Source organism: Metopolophium dirhodum, chromosome 6, assembly GCF_019925205.1.
Source record: "Metopolophium dirhodum isolate CAU chromosome 6, ASM1992520v1, whole genome shotgun sequence".
NCBI classification, from domain to species: domain Eukaryota; kingdom Metazoa; phylum Arthropoda; class Insecta; order Hemiptera; family Aphididae; genus Metopolophium; species Metopolophium dirhodum.
The window spans coordinates 27,797,989-27,810,470 of record NC_083565.1 but is presented as its reverse complement, the minus strand read 5'-3'; the positions used below and the strand labels follow the sequence as shown (position 1 = coordinate 27,810,470).

At 21.7% G+C, this 12,482-nt stretch overlaps 1 long non-coding RNA gene and 1 pseudogene across 1 annotated transcript in view; both read left to right on the top strand.

Annotated features, from left to right (window-relative positions):
- The first annotated feature begins 188 nt into the window (after positions 1-188).
- The window catches only part of LOC132947053 (uncharacterized), a 29,615-nt gene continuing 17,321 nt past the window's right edge, over positions 189-12,482 (top strand). The window contains exon 1 of the long non-coding RNA XR_009664816.1: positions 189-313. This is a non-coding gene — a long non-coding RNA (uncharacterized LOC132947053). The remainder of the gene's footprint in view (positions 314-12,482) is intronic.
- On the top strand, positions 2,047-9,497 carry LOC132946569 (cytochrome c oxidase subunit 2-like; annotated as a pseudogene).

Sequence of the window (12,482 nt, the reverse complement as noted above, 5' to 3'; positions counted from 1 at the left end):
TATTGATGAGCTAAATATATTTGAAGACAAATTAGGAGACATTGAATTTCGGAAGAAAGTGGTGCGTTTAATAATAAATCTTCAATAATTTTGACATACATATGATAATAATTTTACTTAAAAATTATAATTTCTTTTTTTATTATTATCCAGGTACATTACTTGAGTAGACTAGAACGCGATAGTGTCTCAGATATGACACGCCAAATAATGTCGAAGATGTTTCATAATAATTTGGTATCACAATTTTCTTATGCAGGACAGAAACATAAAATGGTGTTTGCTACTCTTCATTCCTGTTCCATCATATTTGGTAATTTTTTTTTTAGTATACTATATAATTATAATAAGTTATAATATACTAAATAGTGTTTATAAATATAATGTGTGTCATGCTGCTATGTTAAGTATGATGAAGCGTGACATAAATAGAATTATCCAAGAGAGGGCGTAATATTGAAATTTTCTGATAATATGGAACAGTATGCAAACTATACTCATATATATTTTACTGCAGTTTATTATTAATGAAATCATATCCCTGCCCATACCTTAAATATAATTGAGACTTAATTTTTTTAATTAATATTATACAATAATAGGTGAATTAAACAATAATGAAACTTAAATATTTAATTATATAATATAATACATTTTTAATAGGTTTTTAGCTATTTATTTATTTCAAAATGTATAAATCTTTTAAAATGCACTATTTATTTATACAATTAGTTTATATTTTATTTACATTACCTATAAAGATAAAATGATTATTTGCTTTTTAATTGTTTAATATATTTATAATATACCTACTTATATAAGTTAAAACTTGTATTTGTTCTATAATTACAAAAACAATGAACAAATTCTTAAATACTAATGAGGATTGGTAAAAGTACATAATAAGAATAAGAAAGAATTGTTTTGTATGTTTAAGATAAAAAAAATAAGTTGCTTATTAATTTTACATTAACTTGAACCATTCTAATATTTCATACAAATAGAACCCAGATGTTATATATTATAATTATGATACTGTCTACACATTAATAAAACAAAATATACTTAATATTGAAGAAACTGTAAGAAGTGTACAAAAACATCGGAATTGCACCGACCAAAAAGTATTAAAACCAATGAAATTTTTCATGGCAAATGCAAATTCAGGGAAGAAAAGAAACAACAAAAAAATCATTCTTTTTAATTGTAATTATTCATAATTATAAATTAATCTTAAATGTTTTGTTTTATTTGCTAACAATAACACTAATTTCCTTTTTTTTTTGTTGTTGTTAGATCGGTCTGATTGCTAACTATTAACTGATTGTCGAAAATTACAAATTGTATATAATATTGTTACATACTTATTAAACTATGATCATTTCTAATCGCTATTTACTAATTTAATCTCATTCCTCGGAGAAAACCCATATTACTATCAAATTTACTATACTTAACTAAATATTACTATATTAAATTTACTACAGTATAACCTCAAATGATCGGTGAAAATCGGTTGTCTATTCAAACTTGTACGCATGCAATAATTGCAATAATTCAAATTATTCGAATCTGTCACGAAAAATACGCCCACGCAATTCGGTTGTCAACCAACATTGCTTTTTTTTTTTGGCACGCAATTTGGATGCAGCCGTATATTCTTATGTATGTAGATCCTTTTAGTTATATTTATTATAAGGAAAAATAACTATCTAATTCTTTAAAATCCGATTTATGATTATAATAATCAGTTTAATAACTTTAATTTTTTAATACCGTCAAACGGAAACTTGGGGCGTGTGTTTAACATGGAGGCCAAAAATATTATCTTTTAGTTTTACACAGGTAAAACTACTCACCAGGTACAAAGTATATATGCTAAATTCAGAAAATTGCCTAATACTTTTTAAAAATTTAACAGAGTGCTCAAAGTTAAATAAAAAGTAAAATAAAAAAAAAACCATAGAAGGAATAATTTGTATGATTCAAATGCAACAGATATCAATACATCAAACCTTAACTAAAAAAAAATGTTCCATTGAAATTATGTCTAGATTAATTAATCTTAAAGTTATTTACAATAGAATTTCAAAACTGTCCCCAGTTCGGCCGTTAGACGGTATTTTAATATATTTTAGACTTAAAATAAACATTAATACATATTTATAATATGCTATAGTACCTATATAATTATATAATATTATGACAATATTCTATAAATTACGATGCTCTTACTAGTTAACTTTTCAGTAGGTATTACAATATAAACAATATTATATTTCAATAGACACAGCATAGAATAATTTAAATATTCTATGTACCTGCATGTTTAGTTATTTTAAACTAAAGCAGGTACCTAATTACTTTGAATTGACCCATTATAATTTCTTCTTTTTTTTATAACAAACTTGTCCATAGTATAGAAATAAAATAAGTAGGTAGGTAATTAACTTAAGTTAACAGAATAGGTAACTAGTAAATTAAAATATTAAATGATCAATGTTTGTTATTTCTATAAAACTTGGGACATACATTTGTCATTCAGGGGACACAGTATTTTAACCCCTGGACGATGGTGAAAACCAGCAGTGATTAAAGTTGTACACACATACGCTCATGGCTCATGTATTCATTCAATTCCCTTAACAGGAAACCATGATTATAAAATATGTTTGTTATAACATTTCTCTTTAAGCGAACAGATTGAAAATGGCGAGACACTAAAATATTACATTTTAGTTTATCATTTATTACACACAATATAATATGGTTATGTATTTACAAAAACGATATTTCCTAAAATAAATAATTTGTTATTAGTTTATAACAGGGCATGAAACCGCTTATGAAAAATTTTGTTACTGGAAAAAATTTTTCGTAAGTTGTTACCGGTTTTAGGGGTTTTTAGAATTAGTGATACTTGATTATCGGTTACCAAAATGATCCCTAGAAATGTGATTACCGATTATCGGTTTGGAAGTGGTTTTAGTTCTTCAAGATTACCGGTAATCACTTCGGAAATGATTTTTTGCATTTATGTTTTTTTCGGAAAATTTTAGTTTTACTTTAATTTACATAAAACAAATATCCACTTTATAAAACGATTCAGGAACAAGTTAAATTTAAAAATAAATACCTATATGGCTATATTTTATCATTTGAAGCTGTGAATAAATATAAATTTAAATTAAATTTGTAAATTACCCATAACCATCGATTAAAAAATAGTTCATGGAAAAGTGTTAATTAACGGCGTCAATAACAATAAAATAAAATAAACAATAATCATCTAATATGTTCTATAATATGTCTATGGACCAATGAATTGCACTTAGTATCTATGATTAGTGCTTATTACTTATTATTGCGGCTACAGTATAACATATACCTTTAATCGTACTCATTATTACATTAAAATTAATAACTTGTAAATAAAATAATTAATCAAAATATAGAACACAATTTTCAAAAAAAAAATAAAATGTAAAAATGTAAAAATCACTGATAATTTTTAACCGCTTCTCAAAGTTTTAACTTACAAACCGTGAAACGGTTATCTGACCCAAAATTCGTCATGGTAACCGGATTCCGTTAAAAACCGGTAACCGGTTTCAAGCCCTGGTTTATAACGTATAGTATATAATGATACAATAATAATTATGATTTACAGTGGATTATTATATATTCAAAGAATTGACAATTAATTTTAGCTAGAACATTTTTATTAGTTGATTTTTATTCAAAACGATATTACCCATATTATTATAGTATATCGGCTGTCAGTTGGAATAAAATAATACTAATGTTTCAAATATTTACTAATTAATCGCATACAAATATATAATTGTATAATATTATTATTTTCCGTGTACAATTATTAATTATTGACCAATGAAGATTATTTAAGTTATTTTTTTAAATTGATAGTGTGTGCACTGTGCAGGTAAAACTATGATTTCATAATTTTTAACTCCTTCAAACCATTATTAATCAACGAAATGAAATTCTTTTTTTTTGGCCTTAATTTAGTGCCGTGTTATACTAAAGAATAAGTATTGTGTATCGCTTAAGATATACTTATGACTCAAATGATATTCATAAACGAGACTTTGGCTTAAGAAAAGAAAAAGTATTACTTAAAAAGGTTGGATGAGACCTACCTTAAGAATTGCTTTTAGTTATTACTTATTAATTTAGTATCACACATTTTTGAAATTTTCAAAATAAGCTTAAGCTATACATATTCTTAAACCTAGACTAAGACTACAACCTTAAAATTCAATTGATAGTTATGAGTTATAAGACTTACAAAGTATAACCAATATTTTTTAAAAAGTTCAACTTTGTCCTGTATTTGTATACCTTATAGTGCATATTTCTTGTGTTCCGTTATAACATGATACATAAAACACTCGTATTTTTAATTGATATTACTTTTATAATTTCAAATTTCCAAATTTAAATCAATAAAAATTAAAACGATCTATAAACATGGAAACGTTAAACACAATTTATACGAGTAAAAATAATTAAATGTATACAAATGTAAGGTGATATTAAAAAATGTTTTATTTCATACTTTATTTTTTGTTTAATAATAATTTACAGTTATTTTATACTTTTTAGTGTACCTAATAATTTCAAAATTTATTTCATTCTGAGTTAAACAGTTGAAAAATGATTGACTTGTTATTACGAAGTGATATAGTGTATTATCCACAAAAAAATTTTCATGATGGTCCAAATACGCTTAAGCAGTCTTATAAATAGCGTTTAGTTAGAAATATATAGGTTAGCACATAATATGTATACATATTATGTAAATTGTAAAGTACAATTATTCAATATTGTGATTTTCGTTTCTTTCACGTCATTTTTGTTGGCTTTATGATATTGCAGATTTATTTACTGCTAACTTAATGTGCACTCAGTTGATCAATCTCTCCAAGCACAAATTATAAACACTGAATTACTTTACTTTTTTTAATTAATTTATACGACTATTTATATACATTTAAATATTTTTGTACTGATTAATTCCTGAATTAAAATTTTAATAAAAAAAAAATATTTAGTGTAATCAGGTTTATACATTTAATCAGCTAAAATTTTAAATTAAACAATAAAACTCGAATAAATAAAAATAAATTTTCCAAATTTGAAGACAAAAATCATACACAATTATGTAGTTATACCCAAAAATTTCTCACAAAAATTTTTAGTTTACAAATAATGATAAAACATCGAAGAAAGAATTTTTATTTTTGCAATTTTTGAAAAATCAAATTATACAAATTTTAATAATTTAACTTAACTTTTTTAAATAAAAAAAACAAAAATGTAATTTTTCAACATATTTTTTTTAATAATGGACATTTCTAACAAATTAAAATAAATTTTATAGCAAAAAAAAGTATACTTTTTTTAGTTAATTTATACGACTATTCCTACTTTAATTTTTTAAATAATTAAATTTTCAAACTAAAAAACCCCTATATATATATATATATATATATATATGTATATATACAATAAATATATGTATATATTAATAAATCCTCTATATACTCTTTCTTCTTTCTTTTTTTTTTAAAGAAGGGCTACGCCCCCCTTTTTAGACAATTCAAACGTCATGCCTCGCTAAAACATATTTTTTTTAAAATTTTATTGAGATTATTCCCAATCTCTATCTAATCCAAGAAACATTTTTTTACTAAACAATATTTTTTAAAATAAAATGCCTGAAAAAGGGTTACTTTGATAGAGTAAATCATGTATTATATATACTTTTATTATACTTTTATCTAATCCATAAATTTCAAAAATTTATATGCATTAACACCTAAGTATATATCATAAAGAAAATTAAGCTAAAATAAGCTTTTGGATTCATACTTCAAATATAGAATAAAATTCTTTTTCTGATAAATTTAAATTTAACAACAATTATATTTTTTACATTATTAATATTTAGAACTCTAATATCAATTTCAGCATCAAATTGATTATCAATATGAATAGGATTAGAATTATAACTATTTTCAATTATTCCAATTTGAAACTTTAAGTCATCAATTTATTCAATTGAAGCTACAATAAAATATTTCTTAATTCAAGCTTTTGCTTCAATTTTATTATTAATTTTTTTAATTAATAAAAATGTATTATTTATAAATAATAATAATATCTTAATTATAATATCACTAATAATAAAATTAAGATTAATACTTTTCCATTTATGATTACCTTCAATAATAGAAGGATTGAATTGAATATCATGCTTATTAATAATAACTTGACAAAAAATTACACCTTTAATTATAATTTCTTATTTAAATATTAATAAAAATATAATTTTTTTAATTGTATTAATCTCAATAAATTCAATTTTTAGTTTAAATCAAAATTCAATACGTAAAATTTTAGCTATATCATCAATTAATAATACTACTTGAATACTATTTGTAATCTTAAATATTAAAATTTATGAATTAATTACTTTTTAATTTATTCTCTATTAAATTTTTTAATTATTAAAATACTTAATAATTATAATATTAATTATATTAATCAAATAAAACTCTTTAATTTAAATTTTTTTTTCAAATTAAATATATTAATATTAATTTTTTCAATTTTAGGTTTACCCCCTATAATAGGATTTTTAATAAAATGAATACTAATTAAAACTTTAATCTATAATAATATATATATTATTATAATAATATATATATTATTATAATAATATTAATTATACTAACTATTTAAACTTACTTTTTATATTAAAATAACTTATTTTATATTATTTAATTTTAATATTTTTAATAAATGATACCTAATATTTAAAAAAAACAATTATGATTTCATTATATTAATACATTTTTTTAGATTATTCTTTAGTTATTTATTTATTTATTAAGGTTTTAAGTTAATTAAATAAACTATTAATCTTCAAAAATAAAAATTTTATATTTTAAACCTTAATTAAATAATTAATACCTTTAAATTTGCAATTGAATATCGTTTAATTTGAATATAAGATTTAATGATAAAAAGATTATTTAATCTATATATAAATTTACAATTTACAACCTATTATCAGCCATTTTATCTATAAAATGAATTTTTTCAACTAATCATAAAGATATTAGAACTTTATACTTTTTATTTGGTATTTGATCAGGTATAATTGGATCATCTCTTAGAATTTCAATTCGTCTAGAACTAAGACAAATTAATTATATTATTAATAATAATCAATTATACAATGTAATTGTAACAATTCATGCTTTTATTATAATTTTTTTTATAACAATACCAATTGTTATTGGTGGATTTGGAAATTGATTAATCCCTATAATGATAGGATGCCCTGATATATCATTCCCACGTTTAAATAATATTAGATTTTGATTATTACCTCCATCATTAATAATAATAATCTGTAGTTTCTTAATTAATAATGGAACAGGAACAGGATGAACTATTTATCCACCCTTGTCAAATAACATTGCACATAATAATATTTCAGTTGATTTAACTATTTTTTCCTTACATTTAGCAGGAATTTCCTCAATTTTAGGAGCAATTAACTATATTTGTACAATTCTTAATATAATACCAAATAATATAAAATTAAATCAAATTCCTCTTTTTCCTTGATCAATTTTAATTACAGCTATTTTATTAATTTTATCTTTACCAGTCTTAGCTGGTGCTATTACAATATTATTAACTGATCGAAATTTAAATACATCATTCTTTGATCCAGCAGGAGGAGGATCTCCTATGTTATATCAACATTTATTTTGATTCTTTGGACATCCTGAAGTTTATATTTTAATTTTACCTGGATTTGGATTAATTTCACATATTATTAGTCAAGAAAGAAATAAAAATGAAACATTCGGTAATATCAGAATAATTTATGCAATATTAACTATTGGGTTATTAGGATTTATTGTATGAGCTCATCATATATTTACAATCGGTATAGACGTTGATACACGAGCATATTTTACATCAGCAACTATAATTATTGCTATTCCTACAGGAATTAAAATTTTTAGATGATTAGCTACTATTTATGGATCTAAAATTAACTTTTCACCTTCAACAATTTGATCATTAGGTTTTATCTTTCTATTTACAATTGATGGTTTAACAGGAGTTAATCTTGCTAATTCATCTATTGATATTATTCTTCATGGTACTTATTATGTAATAGCTCATTTTCATTATGTATTATCTATAGGAATTGTATTTGCAATTATTGCTAGATTAATTCATTGATTCCCTATCTTTACAGGATTTTCTATAAATAACCTTATTTTAAAAATTCAATTTATTTTAATATTTATTGGAGTAAATTTAACTTTTTTTCCTCAACATTTTTTAGGTTTAAATGGGATACCTCGACGTTATACAGATTATCCTAATAATTTTTTATTATGAAATATAATTTCAACATTTAGAATTATCATTTTAATTTATTCAATTTGAAATAGAATTTTTTTAAAAAAAACAACAATTTTTAAATTAAATTTAAGAAACTCTATTGAATGAATTCATAATTTACCTCCATTAGAACATTCATATTCAGAATTATCTTTAATTATTAATTTATAATATGGCAGAAATTATATGCAATGAACTTATAATGCATTTATAAAGAATAATCTTTTTTTAGAAATTATAACTTGATTAAAACTAAGATTTCAAAACAGAAATTCGCCATTAATAGAACAATTAATCTTTTTTCATGACCATACAATTTTTATTATTATTATAATTATATCAACAATTACTTACATAATATTATTTATTATAAATAATAAATTTATTAATATTAAAATTTCAGAAAATCAAATAATTGAATTTATTTGAACAACAACTCCACCTATTATTTTAATTTTTATTGCTATACCTTCTTTACACTTATTATATTTAATAGATGAAATTAAATATCCTATTTTAACAATTAAAATTTTTGGTCATCAATGATTTTGATCTTAAGAATACTCAGATTTTTCAAATATTGAATTTGAATCATATATAATTAATGATTTAAATAAAGAAAATTTCCGTTTAATTGAAGTAGATAATAAAACTATTATTCCATTTAAATTTAATATTCGACTATTAATCTCTTCAGATGATGTTATTCACTCTTGAACTATTCCAAGTTTAGCAATTAAAATTGATGCAATCCAAATCAAATTAATCTTTTTATAAATCGTCCTGGAATATACTTTGGACAATGTTCAGAAATTTGTGGAATTCATCATAGATTTATACCAATTCAGATTGAATCAATTAATTTAAATTAATTTATCTATTGAATTAAAAACTTTTAACTCATTAGATGACTGAAAAGCAAAGTAATGATCTCTTAAATCAAAATATAGTAAATTAGCAATTACTTCTAATGAAAGAGATTAGTTAAAATTATAACATTAATTTGTCAAATTAAAATTATTTATTTATATCACTTAATCCCTCAAATAGCACCAATAAATTGATTAATTCTATTTATATATTTTTTTTCTATATTTTATTTAATTATAAATTTACTATACTTTAATTTTATTAAAAACATAAAAATAAAAATTTCATTTAAAAATAACATAAAAAATTATAATAAATTTATTTAATATTTTTGACCCTTTAACAAAAATTTTTAATTTAGAATTAAATTGAATTAGAACTTTATTAATTATTTTAATAATACCAAATTATTTATGAATTATACCAAATCGAATAAATTGATTTATATTTAAAATATTTATTATATTAAATAATGAAATATTAATATTATATAAAATAAAAAAAACTAAATCACCTGCATTTATATTTATTGCATTATTTATATTTATTTTACTTAATAACTTTTTTAGATTATTTTCTTATATTTTTCATCATCAAGTCATATAATTTTTTCAATTGCCTTAGCTTTACCATACTGATTATTTTATATTATTTTTTCAACATGTAAAAATACAAACATATAATTGCACATTTAATTCCACTTAATACACCAATTTATTTAGCCCCATTAATAACAATCATTGAAACAATAAGAATTATTATTCGACCCTTTTCTTTATCTATTCGTCTAACTGCAAATTTAATTGCAGGACATTTACTTATAACATTATTAAATTTTAATTCAATAATAATCATTATTATTTTAATTCAAATATTTATAATAATTTTTGAATTATGTGTAGCCTTAATTCAAAGATATGTATTCTCAATTCTTTCATCTTTATATTCTAAAGAATAATGATAAAAATTATTCAACCTTATTTTATTTTAAATTTAAGTCCATGACCAATTTTAATAGCTTTAAATACTTTTAATCTAATAATTTCAAATATTATAATTATAAATTTAAATTTAATTTAATATCATTAATAAATTTAATTTTAATTATTACTATTTCACTTTTATGATGACGAGATGTAATTCGAGAAAGAACATTTCAAGGTAATCATAATTTTTATATTATAAATCTAATTAAATTTAGAATAATCTTATTTATTATTTCTGAAATATTTCTATTTATTTCATTTTTCTGAAATTTCTTACATAATTCTTTAGCACCATCAATTGAATTAGGATTAAATTGACCTCCTAAAAACATTAATTTTTTCAATCCATTATTAATCCCACTATTAAATATAATTATTTTATTAACATCAAGATTCACTGTAACATTAACTCATCTTTACTTATTAAATAATTAAAAAAAAAAAAACAATTATTTTTATAAATATAACAATTGTTTTAAGTATCTATTTTTTAATACTTTAAATATTAGAATATAAACAAGCAACATTCACATTTTCAGACTCAATTTTTGGATCATCATTTTATATAGCAACAGGATTCCATGGTTTACACGTCATTATTTTAACAATTTTCCTAATAATCAATTTAAATTATTCACGTACCTAATAAACTTGACAATTCATTTGAATCTGGCCCTCACATTTTATCAAGTTTTATCAATATGGTTTAGAAAAATTACTATCAAAGCTAGTAGAAACTGAATATTGTGTGTTTACATTGTTATTATTTTTTACGCATTCAAACTAAAGTTATAATTACCAAAAATATTTAAATTAACTTGTGTACTAACATCACATTTAGTGTGTAAATTGGAATGTCGGTCAAAATTAATTTCAATAATATCCGAAGTAATATCATTGAGTATATTAGTATATATTATTGTAAATAAACACAGGCAAGATTTTTTTTACAAGTCTTTAAAGTTCAAATTTTAACAAAATTAAATTAAATTGAAAATTGAAAATGATTTTGTAGTTAAACATGTATACAATGTTCAACTTTTATATTTCAGGAATGAAAACTTAAAACAAAATTCCACGTTATTAGGTTATTTTGTTGCCAAAAAATATTTAAAAAAATATAAAAACCAGTTTTTTTCTTATCAGTTACTTTATGTTCAAATTTGAACAAAATTAAATAATTAAACAAAGAAGAACGATTTTAGTTTTGTGTTATATTTAAAAAAAATTAATCGTAGGTAGGTACTTGAAACTTATAAAGTATAATATTATTATGTACAAATTTGATAATAATATGTGGCTTCGGTCCATACACTCAACTGCGGAAATGCTCTGAATGAACGTATGGCTGATACCCACCAACACGTCGTGAGGCTGTGTGTTTAATTGCCTTTATATTGGAAGTAGCGCCTACTAGCCTGTCATAAGGTCGTTGTCGAAAGCGTTAATCGTGACTGCAAATTTGGTTGCCTACGTTTGACGCCTTCAATATTTTCGGTAGATTCGGACTAAAAGTTCAATCCATCGAATTGTCTTCGAAAAGCATCGTTTACCCAACAATATTAATATTATTCATAGTATTTGTATTATAATTGTTATATTTATGTAAAGAAACTGATTATTTCGCTCGTCTGTCCATCACGAATTAAAAACTTTCACGTTTCATGATATTTGAAGGAATATCGCTGCCACAATATGATACCACTATAGAGAAAATGGCGTCTGACCTTGTAGTACGTTTTGCTTATATAATATATGTATATTATATACCTATATTATTGTAATTATATTATAATTCGACTACCCATTTACCCCAATATTTCATTATTTAAACATCAAATTTACAAACTTTAATTATTAATACTTGAAATTTTATCCTCTTTTCCACTTCATATATAAATCACGTTTGCTAAATTATTATTAATGTACATTCAATCATCGGAATAATAATATAATATTATTTAGATCAGCGATTTTACTACACAATTTTCTCGGCTTAAATCTGGATGTCAAAAATACAACAGTGGTTACGTCTGTCCAGAAAAAAATAAACTAAATTATAAAATAAAAGTTTAATTTATTATTTCAGATTAAAATAATAATAGTGTATTATATGTATATACTATATTGGTTGCTATTTGTTAATCGGGCATGTTTGTTGATTTTTAT